Here is a 19,028-nt window from a genome sequence, read left to right as displayed (position 1 = left end):
AAGGTTGAGAGTATAAGAGTGGTAAGTGATAATGGTGGCGAGTGACAATGGTGGTGAGTGACGATGGTGGTGAGTGACGATGGTGGTGAGATACGATGGTGGTGAGTGACGATGGTGGTGAGATACGATGGTGGTGAGTGACGACAGTGGTGAGTAACAATGGTGGCGAGCGACGATGGTGTGTGAGTGATGATGATGGTGAGTGACAATGGTGGTGAGATACGATGATGGTGAGTAACAATGGTGGTGAGTGACGATGGTTGGTGATTGACGATGGTGGTGAGATACAAAATGATGAAGGAACCACTATTTCCCACCTTGACTGTTAAACTGTACAATAAGTAAGTAAGTACGTTAGAATATGATGATATACTGTGCCACCTTTAATACAGTCCCCAACCACGCACTCTCTTAACACGCGGTTGCCACATTGTCTGAATATTTTACACTAAACGTTGAGAAGATGGAGTTCTGACACGAGAAATCACCAATGAAAAGACGTAAAAACTTAAAAATAATAATACAAAAGAATCATTATCACCATTTTTATAAGACTTGACAGTTATTGACGTGGCAAGAATGGTATTTGTCTCTGATGTTAAGAATCAATATATCGCTGAAGACGTTATGGTGTCTGGCGGTAAAGACCATTTTGGCAATATATTTTATGATTGATGATCCTTTTGAGGTGAATTGTAGACACTTAAGGAACATTTACAGCACGCGATAGGATGGTACAGCACGCGATAGGATGGTACAGCACGCGATAGGATGGTATTCAAAACAGGAGAGGACCAAGTAAAGTATCCTATGGGACTCCTTGTCTCTGTGTCACTTGAAAGTCGCTCTCACTGACGCACTCAAGACCAATTTGGTGTCATGCTAAATATTAACCACGAACGCCCATTACCCGTAAGCTTCCTGGCAATAACTGGGCTTCACTGATGTTGCAGAAGCTTCACTTGATAAGAGTGTGTTAATGGTGGGAACTAAGAGTGGAACTTGTTGAAGAATGTACTCGACAATACCCTATAGGCCTGTATACACCTCTCCCTAGACACACACAAAATCAGTCACCAGTTGATTATATTTCAATGGGTTTCGTCTTTATTTACCAGATTTAAAACAGCTATTAAGATTTTTAAGAATGTTGCCTTACACACACACACACACACACACACACACACACACACACACACACACACACACACACACACACACACAATGCCCTCTGCAACAACCCAAGTTACTTAAACATTTATAAGTATCATCTGTTTTAAGTGTAAAGTGAAATTTTAATTGAGTTGAGATATTTTTAAGTGGCTGCTGACTCTCCCGCTGTTGGCTCTTGTTCCTATAATAATTCTACTCGTGTGTGATATTAATGTGAATAGTCTAATTATACAGTTAATTGATATAATTATAAGTAGTTCAGTGTTTCAGATGATTCTAATTATTGTTATGGTAGTAGAGGTAATCTGATGTAGCCCCAGGTTATTTCACCTTAACATTAACCACCATAACCTAACCTAACCAAACCAAACCTACCCTAACCTTACGCTAACCAAACCAACCTACCCTAGCGCTAGCCTAACCTAAAGCTAACCTAACCTAACCTAACTTAGCCTAACCTCACCTCACCTAACCCCGCTTCCACCCAAAGGTAGCGTTAAGGTGTTTGATCTCAAGGTGAAATAAGCTGGGGTGACTAATCTTCAGATGAACTAAGCTGGGGTAGCTAATCTTCAGGTGAAATAAGCTGTAGGTGACTGATCTTCAGGTGAAATAAGCAGTGGGTGACTAATCTTCAGGTGAAATAAGCTGTGGATGGCTTATCTTCGGGTGATCCAAACAAATACATGTATATCTATTCACCTGAGCACCATTAGCCAGGTGTTGTAACGTGGATGATATAAAAACACTGAACTCATTTACCTGCTGTCAGGCTCAGGTGAAAAGTCTTGCAATTACCATTTTTATATTATTAATTACTTCATCAACGGGAACTAGCGTCAAGCAGAATGACAAATTGGTTAGGTTGTTGAGTCATGTCAGGTATGTCTGCCTCTCCTCACCTCACCTCACCTCACCTCTCACCCCTTCCTCTCTTCTCTCATCCCCTCTCTCTCTCCTCACCTCTCCCTCACCTCACCTCTCACCCCTCCCTCTCCCCACCCTTCTCTCCCCACCCCCTCTCTCTCCCCATCCCCTCTCTCTTCACCTCACCCCTCAAGCTCCATAAATTACTAACCCACTCCTCGCAACAAACTAACTAACTGGCGGTGTAAAACTCATTATTATTGTCTTGTTGTGTTTGTTGCCGTTTTTTTTTACCTCACTCACTTCACGTCGTGGTTGGTGAAGGTGTGTGAGGAACGACGCCCTAGATTCACCTCAGATTGGAAACACCTGTATGACGTGACGTGTGTTACCTTAATGACTTGACCGTTTTAGGTGTTAATTAGTTTTCTTTTTGTTGTCCTTTTCAATGTGTATTTATTGTTTATTTATTTATTTATCTAACGTTTCATTTTCCTCGATAATAACATGTCGGAACCAATTCATATTTAACATACATATAACTTAGTATTATGTGTTGTATTAAGTTCAGTCCCGAGATTTTATTTGGAAACAAAATCCAGTAAAGATTTTTTTATTTCACGAATGTAGAATTTTTCGCTTCTAACTGAGAGAGAAAGAGAAAAAAGGAGTTAGAAAAGGGATATGAAAGAGAGACTGGGAGATGGACAGACCTGGTGACCTCGTGATATTGTGACCTAGTGACCTTGACCTGGTGTCCTTGTGACCTTTAGCTGCTCTGGGCCCGGCATAAAAGGCTTACCAGGTGACACTCCAGAAGGTCGCTTGTAATATTAAACATAGCTGCTCAAATTACTCGGTGGGTAGATGGATGAGTGGGTGAGGAGGGAGTGGAGTGGTAAGGTGGGTGGGGAGGTGCGGATGTGATGAGGGCGGTGGGTGGGGAGGGAGTGGTAAGGTAGGTAGGCAGGTAAGAAGATTCGTAAGGTGACATAATCCTTCACTATTACCAGCCATGACCTTGACAGATACTTAAATATTATGAAACATGAACGAAACACTAAGACAACAACTAGTTCAGGTGTATAGTGAGTGAAACATTCTGACACATTCGGGGTGATATCTGCCTGAGACTTAACCTTGACGAGCGACTAACTGACACACACACACACACACACACACGCACACACACACACACACACACACACACACACACACACGCGCGCACACACACAAATGAGAGTTAGAATGGAACAGCTCAGTAGTGTAAGAGTGTTAATTAATGAGACAGGTGAGTGTTCCTTCAGCAGGTTAGGGCGTTAATTATTCAGACAGGTAAGTGGTCAGTAAATTAGAAGAGATTTAATTAAACAGCCAGGTAATTAAAACTGACAGCCATTACAATAGCCTCGGTGCACTCTGAGAGACTTTGGCCACTTATCGACCTCACGAGACACATGGCCAAGTATGGACCACAAGGGACACATGGCCACCACGTATCGACCACAAGACATAGAACGTAAGACCAACACGCACACACACACACACACACACACACACACACACACACACACACATGTTATGATCGTGGTCGTCTTTCAACATTATACCTGGCGGGAGAGGGGAAGAAATTGTTTGTTTACCTCGAGACCACCAACCTTGTGTGTGTGTGTGTGTGTGTGTGTGTGTGTGACGCGGAGGTAATGTATACACGGTAGTTGAAGGATGATGTCTGGTTATTACTGTGTGTATAATGTAGTTACTGTAAGGTTAATGTTCTAATTCACTTGTTGTGTTTGGGAGTTTGAACATGGCATCCCCGCGTAAAACTCCTGTGGTTAAGTGATACAGTAATGTTTGGGGCAATGTTTGGGGTAATGTTGGGATAATGTTGGGATAATGTTTGGGATAATGTTGGGATAATGTTTGGGATAATGTTGGGATAATGTTGGGATAATGTTGGGATAATGTTTGGGATAATGTTGGGATAATGTTGGGATAATGTTTGGGATAATGTTTGGGATAATGTTGGGATAATGTTTGGGATAATGTTTGGGATAATGTTGGGATAATGTTTGGATAATGTTGAGGTTAATGTTTGGGGTTTTATTCATCTCCGTCGTGGAAAATAACAAATAGAAATTGAATAAAAAAGAGGATAATCATCACCCTTGGATAAAAACAAACACATAAGTCTGTTTACACGTGAACTTCAACGTCGAGAAGAGACGGGGGTAATGCGTCGAATTACTAGAGAGAGCCGAGCGTTTTTTCCCCCCCAGGACAAATATATAACAACATATTCTTTCCCGGGAGAAAAAAAAAACAATATTTACCTTCGGGTGTATAAATCTTGGGAGGGTGTTTACCGCTGGCCATCACTACTCTGCTATGAGTCTTCCTCTCTTCCTCTTCACCACCTCTTCTTCCGACTCTTCTTCCGACTCTCTATCTCCTCTACACCGACTCTCTCTCTCCACCTTTTCCTCCTCTTCTTCACCGACTAACTACCTCTTCATTTCCACCTCCTTCTCCTCCTCCTCCTCTCCATCACCTCTTCATTTCCACCTCCTTCTCCTCCTCCTCCTCTCCATCACCTCCTCCTCTACACCTCTTCCTCTCCACCTCCTCCTCCTTTACCTCCTCTTCCTCCTTTACCTCCTCTTCCTCTACACCTCTTCGTCTCCACCACCTCCTCCTCTCCACCTCCTATCCCTCACCTCCTCCTTTCCAACACCTCACACACACACACACACACACACACACACACACACCTCACTGTTTTATCCCTTTAATATCAATTTATCTTAATATTAAACAACCTCCCAAATTTTCTCGTTCTTATTTTTTTTTTACAACTTCAATGTCCTGCAGTAAAATTTATACATCACTTTTATTTTGCTTCGATATATAAGACTTGTGGCGCCAAAACATAAAACAGTGACAAAAGGCGAAATATACCATCATGGAATTCGTAAAAAAGCACAAAAAAACACTACCCTTTTTTTTACCGTGGCTTTTCTGTTTGCCTTCTGGGTTTTATCACATATAAAAAAAAATACAGTCAGGATGCGCAATAAAATACATCCGTCCTTGAGGTGATGTTGTCAGAGGAGCTGGACTAATACCTGCTGTTGGAAGGGTATCTGTAGGAGGAGTAGTGGCAGCTGGGTCTTCCTCGATACTTGACCTCACGACACACAGTATATCTCCGTGTTGGCTGTCATCCTCACGGTGATATGTCTCTCCCTCATCCGACCTCTGCCGACATTCCCTGGGCGTCTCTGGAGTGAGGGGTGCTTTGGTGAGTCACTGAGAGGTATACACACACTCTCTCTCTCTCTCTCCGTGTATAAGATTTAGCAAAAAGTAGGTTAGAGTTATTTATGGAACGACGCCATTGGAAGTTGGGAGTGTGGGAGTGATTACATGAGAGAGAGAGAGAGAGAGAGAGAGAGAGAGAGAGAGAGAGAGAGAGAGAGTCATTCACTCTGATGCGTTTTTGTTTCGATCATTTTAAACAACAAATCATAAATCCAGTGATGCGTTTTTGTTTTGGTCAGTATAAACGTGAAAAAAGTCATAAATTCTCTGTGAAAACAAAAGAATATCGGCGAGGAGAAGGAGGGAAGGAAGGGATAAAAACTGGCGGGAAACAATGCCGCGCCACAAAGTTCCATAACCCGAGAGACATTCTTTAGGAGGTCGTGAGGAGAATGCAGGTTTTGGCTAATTCCTTTCCTTCATTCTCCCTTATTATTCGTTGATATTCTCTTCTTTGTTGTCATTCTCTCTCTCATTCACTCACTCCACCACAAACTCCCTTCTGAAACTTTTAACCTACACAAACTTTCTGGATTTTACAAAGTTTATGTCATAGGTTGTGTGTGTGTGTGTGTGTGTGTGTGTCTCCTAGGCCTGGTAGGTGTAGTCTTGTTGACGTGCAAAGTCTGTGGGTCTTTGTTGAGGCTTCACGCGACCTCACCCCAGCGTCCAACTCTCCCGCCATTCTCTTTCGCCCCTTTTAACATTTTTTTTGCCCTTCGGTCCTTCCATCCTCTTCTCCCCCTCCTCCTCCTCCTGTGCCTCTTTTTGTTCTTCGTTTTCGTTCTTCTTGTATTCTTATTTTTATCTTCTTCCAGTTTCTACTTATTTTTTTTGTTTCGGTCTCTTGTTTCATTCAACTCTCATCCATGCCTCTTCCCTCACATTTTTCTCTGTTCTCTCACACATCCTTCACACCTACCCCATCCCCTCTCTCTCCCTTCACCTCCTTCCCAACCCCACACACTCTTCCCCTCACCTCCCCACCCCCTCCCCCCCACACACACACTCCTCCCCTCACTCTTGGACTTGACACCAGCAATTTCACTCCCCAGTACACCAGGAGCCGGGATTTCCAAGCTGTACATCCCCATTTCACGACGTTCACTATGGCCCCTCCCTGCCCCTCCCATCCCCTCCTACCTCTCTCTTTCCCTCCAACTTCCCCCTCTCCCTAACCCATCCCCATCCTCCTTAACCCCCCACCCCCATCCCCTCCCCCTTTTTCTCCTTCTTGGACAGCCTCAGGCGGGGAGGATCTGCCACCGCATCTCTCGTAGATATATGTGTGTGTGTGTGGGGACTCTAGTCAGGCCGCGGTCGAGACGGGGCTAAGGCTGTAGGATCACCAAAACAGAGCCGCTGCATCTGAGACGTTTCTGTAAGTGACGATATCAAGAGGAAGCCAGACCTTGGAGACGCGATTGTGTCTTCGTCTGGAGTAAGTGGGTGGGGACGAGCTGGGATATAGACGAGGAGGTTCAGGCCACGAGGAGGAGGAGGAGGAGGAGGAGGTTGAGGCCACGAGGTAGAGGCCACAAGGAGAACCATGAGGTTGTGGTGGTGGGAGATGTTGGTAGATGTGAAGTTGGTGAAATGGAGGTGTTAATGTAAGCTCCTCAGAGGGTTGTTGGCAAGATGTTGAGATGTTGGGAAGATGTTGAGAAGATATTGGGAAGATGTTGGGAAGATGTTGAACAGATGTTGGAAGGTGTTTGGAGAGTTACGAAGAGAAGATCTTAAAAAATAATGATAAAAAGGTTAAAAAAAAACGGGAGATGTAAGAGAAATGTTTTGTTAAATTCCGGTAAAATTCTCTGAAGCTGCTGAGAGAAGAAACCGAGAGAACAATGAGAATAAGAAGATAAAAATACAGAGAGAAAGTGGTGCATAGTCGTGGTGGTGAGAAGGACTGCAGTGGCCAGCTTGAGAGAGAGAACTGGAGGGATGGGGGAGAGGGGGTGGAAGGCTTTGCGACAACTGGCTATGTAAATCAAGCACCTTGCATTAACCACACACACACACACACACACACACACACACACACACACACACACACCTGGACTTGACTAATAGGCAGGAACCTGTTTCTTCATTCTCTTAAGAACTCCCAGACACAAATGAACCACGAACTCGGTAGACAGTAAACCGGAGCCCAGAGTGACGTGAACTTGGTTAGGTTAGGTTAGGTATACTTCGTCTCCCTGACTGGTGTGTGAGGGAGACTGTCACCCTGTATAGGCTTCTCTCTGAACGGTTGCGTCACTCAGTCCCTTGAGAGTAGGAGAGTGAAGGGGATTGAGGCGTTTATGTCTCTAGAGTGAGGCAGGGACCCGTGTCTTAAGTGGGTGAGGGAGAGGTGGGAGGGACACGTGTCTAATGGAGGATGAAGGAGAGGAGGGGAGGGACCCGTGTCTAAGAGAGTGAAGGAGAGGGACCCGTGTCTAAGAGGATGAAGGAGAGGTGGGAAGGACACGTATCTTAAGAGGGTGAAGGAGAAGGGAGACAACTACCATTCCACTGATGAGGGAAGCTTAGGAGCTAATCAAAACGAGACTAGGAACACCCCGCCGAGACTGTGTGTTGTTAGAGCCACCACACACACACACACACACACACACACACACACACACACACAGAACTTCTCTTAGTGAATTTTTAAGAGGAAGAAATTTACGGATGCTGGAAGTAATAAAATAAACCGGGAATAGGAATAATATATTAAAATGCAACAAAGGAAATGCAATAACAATAAAACACATCGTTAAGAATATATCACAGAAAACGAAGGGATAGAGGCGAGCAGGGAGAGAGAGGAAGGGGTTAAGCACCGGACTCATACACGTACAGGAAGCTTTATGGATCTGTTAACCTTCACTACACAATGACTCTCCTACAGAAATTTTTAGCGTCAACAAATGTATCAAGACGTTGGGGAAGGACTCAGTAAGGGAAGAACTCCAGGAAAGGTGGGGAGGGGGGTTTGAAGAGGACAATAATGGTCAATTCACGATATTTATAACACATGAATTTCGCTCCTATGATTCTCCCCGATCTTACACACACACACACACACACACACACACACACACACACACACACACACACACACACACACACAGAGTCAATATCATGGCCTGTACACAAGATGAGGCCGCCGAGTGTGTCAAAGGCAGCAACTCTCCTCCTAATTCTGAGATGAAAGCTGACGCGGTGTGCATGAGTCCTGCCTTAAAATAACTAAATATTATACACAGTGTAAAAATGTATGAGAGGAAGTGCGTTGAGTTTATGAGGTGTGTATGATGAATAAGACATGATGACAAGGATGATGATGAGGTGTATGATGAATAAGACATGATGACAAGGATGATGATGAGGTGTGTATGATGAATAAGACATGATGACAAGGATGATGATGAGGTGTGTATGATGAATAAGACATGATGACAAGGATAATGATGAGGTGTGTGATGAATAAGACATGATGACAAGGATGATGATGGGGTGTATGATGAATAGACATGATGACAAGGATGATGATGAGGTGTATGATGAATAAGACATGATGACAAGGATGATGATGAGGTGTATGATGACTAAGACATGATGACAAGGATGATGATGAGGTGTATGATGAATAAGACATGATGACAAGGATGATGATGAGGTGTATGATGAATAAGACATGATGACAAGAATGATGATGAGGTGTGTGATGAATGAGACATGATGACAAGGATGAAGAAGGTTAGGTCTTAAGGGCCTAACTTAACCTGACCTGAGATGACCTGACCTAACCTAAGAGCGCCCCCCCCCTCACACACACACACACACACACACACACACACACACACACACACACACATTTGGGCGCTACACATCCTATTGTACACCTAATCCTAGCGCCCTATTGTACACGCATAAGAATGAGCCGACGATAATAGTCTCCCGTCCATAACAGAGAGAGAGTGTGTGTGTGTGTGTGTGTGTGTGTGTGTGTGTGTGTGTGTGTGTGTGTGTGTGTGTGTGTGTGTGTGTGTGTGTGTGTGTGTGTGTGTTGTGAGGCTATCAGACCAGACAGGTATAAACATCGTAACCTAACCATTACAATCGACCTCCTCCTCCTTCTTGGTAGAATTTTAAAACGTGGACCAAAGTACTACCGGGAAAAGTAGAACTCGGAAAGGTCCTACTCGAAACCTTTATCTCCTATTCATGAAGCCTTACTCGGTACTCGAAGCTTCACCACCTAACAACAATCAAAGCTTCGTTGTGTGTGTGTGTGTGTGTAATAATAATAAATAATAATAATAATACTAATTAACGGGTTATTGAAAAAATTCGGCAGCCCGAAGGCTGAAAATATACATTGGACCAAAATGACTTATTACATACAAAGACATGGGGTGGGTGGGTCGTTTAACAAAAGCTTTCATTACTGAAAGAAGAAGGAACAATGATTGAACATACAAATTATTATAGTTTACAGTTGATGGCCCGGGCCTGGGCTGGTCATGGTGGTGTGGTGTTCACGTGGTGTGGTAACTCGTCCTCGGGTGTTGATATGAAGGACCTCACGTGGTCATGGGGTCACCGGGTGGTGTGGTAACTCGTCCTCGGGTGTTGATATGAAGGACCTCACGCGGTCATGGGGTCACCAGGTGGTATGGTGTTCACGTGGTGCAGTAACTCGTCCTCGGGTGTTGATATGAAGGACCTCACGTGGTCATGGGGTCACCAGGTGGTGTGGTGTTCATGTGGTGCAGTAACTCGCGTGTGTGTATTTAAAGTCATTGGTTCCTTTAAATCTAATACGAAATACGCACATGTTATTACCACACCTGAATATCATTACCCGATTCAAATTTATTTTCTACTGCATCAGAATAAATTATAAACTCGATGTATTTAGGTTTTCCTTTTTTTTTATATCGTCGTGTTTTTTTTCACCTGTCACTCCACCACTTGTAACTCCTCCATCTGTCACTCACTCTTCCACTTGTATTTCTTCCACCTATCACTCTTCCACTAGTAACTCCTCCACATCGTCACTCCTTCATCTGTTACTCCTCTACCCTCGTCACTCCTACACACTGTTATTTCTCCACACCATCACTTCTCCACCACACCGTCACTCCACACCGTCACTCCTCCACACCACTACTACACCTAACCTCACACCACACTATAGCTCGGTTACTCACCCAAAAGTCCCCTCACCACTGCACTAGTCTAGGCTCCTGAAACACATGAGCTGATACGTGAATTCCTGCATTTGCATTCTGGGCGGCGTGTGGTTCATGCATACTTATGTGTGTGTGTGTGTGTGTGTGTGTGTGTGTGTGTGTGTGTGTAGGTAGGTAGGTTGTGTACATATGTGATGGTTGGCGTCAAGTCTCATACCCTAAACACTTAATTACAAATATGTATACCGATTTCTTGTCCGTCTGTCTGTATGTTCGTCCGTCTTACCCGTCCATCCATCCATCCGCCCGTCCGTCCGTCCGCCCGTCTGTCTGTCTGTCTGTCTGTCTGTCTGTCTGTCTGTCTGTCTGTCGTACCTAACCCTATTAACATGATTACCTGAAATGTGTTCGGCTTAGAGCAATGAAATTACACCGTGGCATTAACTGAATATATTTATGGGCAGTTTAATGGTGGGTGTGTGTGTGTGTGTGTGTGTGTGTGTGTGTGTGTGTGTGTGTGTGTGTGTGTGTGTGTGTGTGTTAAACCCCAAATATACTGTATACCTGAAGTGAGTAATTATAACTTTCCATAGGTTAGGTTAGGTTAGGTTAGGTTAGTCTTGTGTGGTGAGGAGACTTTTTTGTGTAACTTAAATAGATTCAAGCTGTAATAATGAAGGATAGTTTACACACACACACACACACACACAACAACAACAGCTCGCTAATATGAAAGTTTAATCATAACTTATAAAACTTATTAAACTAACCTAATATAAGTCAGATTAGATAAGGATTAGTTAGTTTTTCCTGAGTTATAACTTTTAATAAGCTTTTGGTTTTGTTCAGCTGTCGAGGCACTGCTTTAACCATAACTTAACTCAGTCTGATTTACTTAATTCGGTTTGATTAAATTCAGTCTCATTAACTTTCCTCAGTCTGATTAACTTAACTCAGGTAATGAAAAGACCTGTACACACACACACACACACACACACACACACACACACACACACACACACACACACACACACACACACACACACGTCAGTCCAGTAATCTCTTCTGTGAGACTTGCTAAGCGCATAAGACAAGGATTAATAAGTAACGGTGAAGGAGGAAGGAAGGAAGGAAGGAAGGAAGGAAGGAAGGAAGGAAGGAAGGAAGGAAGGAAGAGATAAATAATAGTCTCGTATGTCTCCAATAAATAATAGTCTTTTGTTGTCTTTTATTTAATGGATCGTATCAACATTTAAACATCACCTCGATCTACAATGCTTTCAAATACATAATAACCTCACTTTCTTGGTCTCATTTAATGTATAGTCAACATCATTTACAATTTCATCTTCCTCCCCCCCTCCCTCCTCCCTCCCTCCTCCCCCCCCCTCCCCCACCGGAAAAAAAAGATGTCAACTATTTTTTGGGGGGGTCTTTTTCACATTTAGAGTATCAAATAATGCGTTGTTGAAGTTTGTATATTTAATGTGACAAGTCCCCAACTAAATGAGGGATTAGCATTTTTATTTTGTGGGGGTGTGGTGGGGTGGGGTGGGTGGTGGGTGGTGTGGGTGGGTGGGGTGGGGTGGTGTGGTGGGGTGGTGTGGTGTGGGGTGGTCATCTACCTAACAATTACACCTTGGTCGCTTAGTGTGGCTGGGTGACCCGGATCTAATAAGGTGTTTTAAAGTTGAAGTTCTTTTTTTGTTGTTCTGTGTATGTTGTTATTGGTGTTGTTATTATTGTTGTTGTTTTTATTATTATTATTATTATTATTATTATTATTATTATTATTATTGTTGTTGTTATTGTTGTTGTTTATGCACTACACTCTCCGATGGCTAATGAATTAAAAATAGTGTAATTAAATAAGAGGGTTATGACAAATATTTTAGTTAAATTGTATATTATTAAAAAGTTTAGTGGCCTTACCTCCTCCTGGTGGTCGAGTCTTGAACTATTATGTTTCCTCCTCCTGGTGGTCGAGTCTTGAACTATTATGTTACTTCCTCCTGGTGGTTGAGTCTTGAACTATTATGTTTCCTCCTCCTGGTGGTCGAGTCTTGAACTATTATGTTTCCTCCTCCTGGTGGTAGAGTCTTGAACTATTATGTTTCCTCCTCCTGGTGGTAGAGTCTTGAACTATTATGTTTCCTCCTCCTGGTGGTAGAGTCTTGAACTATTATGTTTCCTCCTCCTGGTGGTTGAGTCTTGAACTATTATGTTACCTCCTCCTGGTGGTAGAGTCTGGAACTATTTTCAGCTGCAGTACATTGTGTATCATCTTGTAGTAACCCGAACAACTTATTTCACTTTTAAGAGACAATAACCTTCGCTAATACAATATTATTTAACGTGAAATATTGCCCATTTGTTTATATTTATGTGACACAAGTAAGAGTTTTATATATATATTTTTTTTACAATTCGTGAGATATTAATGATAAAACACACGTAAACATTCTAACATTCTTCTCGTTGTTGTCACGGTCTTTGATGACGTCACCGGACAACAGGTGGATCACGTGACCTTGATAACAATATGACGGACATTATTTTGTTTATATTAAGAGATAAAACTTAAATACTAACATTATATGTATGTATATATATAGGACTTTTTATAACACACTGGCAGGTTGAGTTAATTATATATGTAATAATTATATACAGTACATATATATATTTCACCTCGCACTGCCTCGTTAAGCTAAATATAAGACTACACAAATAAGCAAATATATAATCGAAGGAACATAAAGAAAAGAAAAAACCATGAAATTGATAATAACCAACAAATGTGTATAATTGGCAAACCAAGATTAGTAAAATAACAAGGGAGTCGCCCCAACAAATTTCTGTGTATTACGACTTTCTTAATATATTTACGTTTGTGAGGAGCAGAAGGTAGAACGTGGATTAAACTTCCCTCAATATATTTTCCCTCAACAGTGTATTTTGAATATATTAAAATGTTATCTATATAATATAAGTTAACGAGGCGGAAACTACTCCTAAAAATTTCCAGTATACCAAAACGAAAGTTCTGTTGGTGTGTTAAGCGTTTGTGTGTTCGTTCCAAAGTTCACCCAGGTTGTTGTTAACTCGTATTATAAACACACCTGCTGAGTTTCATTACGATTAAGTGAGTTTCTGTTTATTTTGTTCTGATAAACCCACACACACACACACACACACACTGCGCTTCCTGACGGGCCTTCACATTGTGTTCTCTTGATCATAGAAAGCCTAACAGTTAATGAGGGGAAACTTTAATAAACTGAAGAAACTCGTAAACAAACCAAAATAAGTCGAAATAAATATAAGAACAATCCCTCTCTCTTTTTATTTTATTTTCTATTTATCATAACATGGAAAATATTCAAGAGGAGGAACTTGTAAAAAAAATTAAATAAATAAAAAAATACTAAAAAGGCACAATTTTTGCCTGAGGGTCAAACACTTTCCTCGCCATAAAACTTTTACGGGGAAACTTTCATAAACTAGAACAAATTTGTCACTGTCGTGGGTCATGGCTACACTTGTCTAAAAAAATGTGTTTAAGGTGTATCAGAATTTTATAAAATACCGCCAACACCCTCCCTAACACCCCCTCCTACACCCCCAACACCCTCCCCAACACCCCAACACCCCTTCCTACACCCCCAACACCCTTCCTAACACCCCAACACCCCCTCCTACACCCCTCCTACACCCTCAACAACACCCCAACACCCCTCCTACACCCCCCAGCACCCTCCCCACACCCCAAAGCCCTCCTACACCCCAACACCTCTACACTCAACAACACCCCCAACACCCCTCCTACCCCCCCCAACACCCCCTCTAACACCCTCCTACACCCCCAACACCTCCCCAACACCCAACACCCCCACACCCTCCCCAACACCCCCTCCCCCAACACCCCCCACAACACCCCCTCAACACCCTCACACACCCCCACAGCCCTCCAAATAATAATATAAATAATATAACTACGACAGCCAGACATATATATTTTACACACATCACAAACCGTCCTCACACTTCGTTAAATAATAATAAAAAAATAAAATACAAAAAACATTAAACATTATTATTATGACACCAGACAGAAATGACGACAAAGAATTGAAGAAAAAATTGGATTATATTTTTTAATAATTTTTTTCTTATTTTTTTCTTCTATTACTTATTTATCTGTGTTGATGTGACAGAGTTAAATAAAAGTGGAAATGGGAAAACTTAGTGAGGAGGAGGAGGAAGAGAGGGGGAGGAGGAGGAAGAGAGGGGGAGGAGAGGAGGAAGAGAGGGGGAGGAGAGGAGGAAGAGTGGGGGAAGAGAAGGAGGAAGAGTGAAGGAGGAAGAGGAAGAGTTAGGGGAGGAGGAGGAGGAAGAGAGGTGGAAGAGAGGGGAGGAGGACGAAGAGAGGAAGAGGAAGAGAAGGAGTAGGTGTCAATATCTCTCTCTCTTTATTCACTTTATCAAATATTATTCCCTTTTGTTCATTCACTTTATTATTATTATTATTATTATTATTATTATTATTATTATTATTATTATTATTATTATTATTTATTCTCTCGATATTTATTATTTCTATTCACTTCCCAGTTACCATTCATTATTCTAGTACCTCATTCCATTGTCAATATTATATCCCCAAACCGTGTATGTCCGTTGTGTCCGTGGCGTCCATTGAGCTGTCCGTTGTGTCCGTGGCGTCCATTGAGCTGTCCATTGCCTCTCCTTGACACTCAGACTAATTTACTAACAGCCGTCATCCATCTCAAGAAACGTTCGGGAACATATCGTGTGTTCGACATGACATACGAACACATAGAAGGTAATATATCCACCCCCGCCTTACTCTGTATACCTTCAGTGTATATCCGAGCGGGAAATATTCACCCCCTGAAATATTTGTACCCTTCCCTTGAACAATTGCCCCCCCTGAACACTGCACTTCTGAGGCCACTGCCCCTGAACATTTGCACCCCCTCCCCAGTAGATTACAAGAAAAGCAGGAGGGAAAAGGAAAGGTGGGGTGGAAGGAAGGGTGGAGGAGGGAGAGGAAGGGTGGGTGGAAGGAAGGGGTGGAGGAGGGAGAGGAAGGGTGGGGTGGAAGGAAGCGGGGTGGAGGAGGAGAGGAAAGGTGGGGTGGGAAGGAAGGGTGGATGAGGGGAGAGGAAAGGGTGTGAAGGAAGCGGGGTGGAGGAGGGAAAGGAAAGGGGGTGGAAGGGAAGTGGTGGAGGAGGGAGAGGAAGGCAGAGATATGGGGTGCAGGGGAGGGGGGAGAGGGGAGGGGAGGTTAAGGCGGTACACGTTATATATGTTTTAATAATAACAGGAGGGGAATTGTATATAATTTAAATGGGACTCTAATTCAATGTGTAATCTTAATGGGGACGGTGTATTTTATAAGGCACAGGGTGTGGAGTTTGACTGAGGAGACCATGCTGAAACGTTTTAGGCCTGTGTGTCTTTTATGTTACTTGTAATGGGGGAGGGAGGAGGTACGGGGAGGGGTTATCAATGTGGGGTGTTATTATCTCAGAGCTGTTGGTAATTACGTTCATTAATTCGTAGAAAATATCAACATCTGTTGAGATAAATATTCTGTTTGTCTGTTGGTCTGTTGGTGGATTCTGGGTACGAGTGTTGTGGTGTTGTGGTGTTGTGGGGGTGTTGTGGTGTTGTGGGGGTGTTGTGGTGTTGTGTGCTAAGGGTTGTGGTGTTGTGGGGGTGTTTGTGGGTTATTGTGTTGTGTGTTGTGTTGTGTTATAGGTTGAGGTGGTGTTATGGGTTGAGGTGTTGTGGGTGTTTGTAATGGAAGCTTCCTGCTCTGTGACTAGCCCTACCCACCCCAGCTAGGCTCTTGATTGACCTGAGGCCAATAGTTAGCCGACCCTCCCCCACGACCCCCCAGCTTAGGTCTCTGGGCAATGTTAGTGAGAGAGGAACAGGTTAGGTCTTTTTTGTTGCCTGTAGTGTGTGTGTGTGTGTGTGTGTGTGTGTGTGTGTGTGTGTGTGTGTGTGTGTGTGTGTGTGTGTGTGTGTGTGTGTGTGTGTCCCCTTCCCCCACGCACACACTAATCGGGGGGGGGAGAGGTACAGAAAGTCGATAAGGAGTGTGGTATGTTATTAAATATCGTGTCTGATATGAACACAGATTTGCATGTTATTAATGGTGGCAAAACACGTTGATTAAAAAACAGGGAGACGTTCACTTTTTTAATTAAAGCTCCACAGTGTAACTAGGAAGTCATCGTTGAACAGGATAAATAACACTGAACGTCAAGTACAAACGAGTTACTGAACCAACGAAAGAATTAAATCTACGTTAAATGAAACCTCGTTAAGTAATATGGAAGGAGTTGAGTACATTGTGTATATAAAATTAGATTCTCATAAGTTCGTAGGTTAAATTATAATCCTAGTTGATGATGTAGGAATTAATCTGAGTTGATTACTTAAACTACAGGATAGAAATAAAATCCAACATGGCACCCGAATGACACAGAGACTCTCTATCTTAACTATAGTCGTTTATTGAGCACCAGTTAGGAGACAATTTGTAACCAAGTGAGAATGTGTGGTCTTCACCTGGCCTCTCTCCCTCTTCCCCTCACCTGGCCTCTCTCCCTCCTTTCCTCACCTGGCGTCTCTTCCTCCTCCCCTCACCTGGCTTCTTTCCCTCCTCCCCCTCTTCCCCTCACCTGGCCTCTCTCCCTCCTTTCCTCACCTGGCGTCTCTTCCTCCTCCCCTCACCTGGCTTCTTTCCCTCCTCCCCCTCTTCCCCTCACCTGGCCTCTCTCCCTCCTCCCCTCACCTGGCGTCTCTCCCTCTTCTTCTCACCTTTCTTGGAACCTCACCTGTTTAGCATCTCACCTAACTTCCACTTGACCCTTTAGGGAGGCCGGGCAGCTACCTCTTATACAAGGATGGGAGGGTGGTGTGGTGGGGGAGGTGTGCTGGAGGGGTGGCGCTGGGGGGGATGGGTTGGTGTGGTGGTCATAGTGTTGGGGGATGGGTTAGCGAGGTTGGTGTTTGGGGTGGTGATGCTCTGGTGGGGGAGGAGCTAAAGGGGTGATGCTGGCGTGGCGTTGAGGGGGGATGGGGATGGGCTTGTGGGTGTGGTGCAAGGGTGAATGGTGAGGGGAGGGGCAGTACAGTATAGCCACACCCAACCCTCATAAAACATCCCTTGAAGGAGAGGAACAAACAGAAACAAACAAAGGAGGAAATATACAACTAAAACACGGGATATACAATGAAAACACACACGAACTCCGGTACACAAATACACACGAATCATTCAACAAACATACAAACGGACGGACAGACGGGCATACAACACAATGACCAGGGAATGTAAAATATTACCGTAATGTAGAGTGAATAAAGATGAATAAACGTGGTGATAATAGACAATAAATAAGGGAAGGAGAAAGATAGGATAAAAACAGAAGAGGGGCCAGTAGATGGAAATAATTTAGGGAATAAGGCGAGGAATAGAGAAAAGATGGGAACGAAAGTGGAGTGAAGAATAAACTCTCTCTCTCTCTCTCTCTCTCTCTCTCTCTCTCTCTCTCTCTCTCTCTCTCTCTCGACCCATGAAAACTTGAAACACACTATAAAAAGTAAACTCAATTAAAACTATCGTTAATTAGACTGCGAGTGAACGTAGAGAGAGGAACGTTGTTAATTGGAGAGAAAAAAAAAAGTGAGAATTGATATTGTACGTAAACAAAGATGCACTGGAACAAATTTAGGTAGAGACACAAACAAGTGTTATTAAAGTCTGTTCACTGGAAGCTTTGTGTCAGTTTGTAACAAGGCAGTTGATTGGTTGGCGAACGGACACACATGGAATTAGTACAGTTTTTCCAGTAGTTTATCTATTGTTTATATTATGGAATTTTAAAGGATAATAACTATTCTGTGTTGTTCTCTAAATATTTTCACACTTGGGAAAACAAAAATTAACATATGAAACGATCTGGTAACGTAAATATTTTGATGAGAATAAGAAAAATCTTACGAAATTTTAGCGATACCTGGCTACTGTATTATGACGTCACACGTGGTGGAGGCGTTTACGTTCCAGAATTTGTTCATGATGTTCGTGTTCTCTTAATGTTATTTTATTTACCAGTGCGTTTCATGTGTTAATTTTTGTTTCCCCAAGCGCGGAAATATTCAGAGCACAACACAGAAAAGTTATAATCTTTTAAAATATCAGAATATAAATACGACATAAACGAAGTCGCTAAGCAAGGGGTAGTGCCAAAGGGTAGTGGTAGTATATAAAATAATATATTGGTTGCCCCTCGTGTAACGAGGATGGCCGGCCTAAGGGCCACCTAGGCGTGAATTTGTTTAAGGTGAAGAAGCTGTCGAGAACTCAACAACCACACCCTGAGTTAACGAGCTGCATGACCCAGTGTCAAAGAATAGTCCGAGAAGACCGGA

Source organism: Homarus americanus, unplaced genomic scaffold, assembly GCF_018991925.1.
Source record: "Homarus americanus isolate GMGI-L3 unplaced genomic scaffold, GMGI_Hamer_2.0 scaffold52512, whole genome shotgun sequence".
Classification (NCBI taxonomy): Eukaryota; Metazoa; Arthropoda; class Malacostraca; order Decapoda; family Nephropidae; genus Homarus; species Homarus americanus.
The sequence above is the reverse complement of the archived record's forward strand: the minus strand, read 5'-3'. Positions refer to the sequence as shown.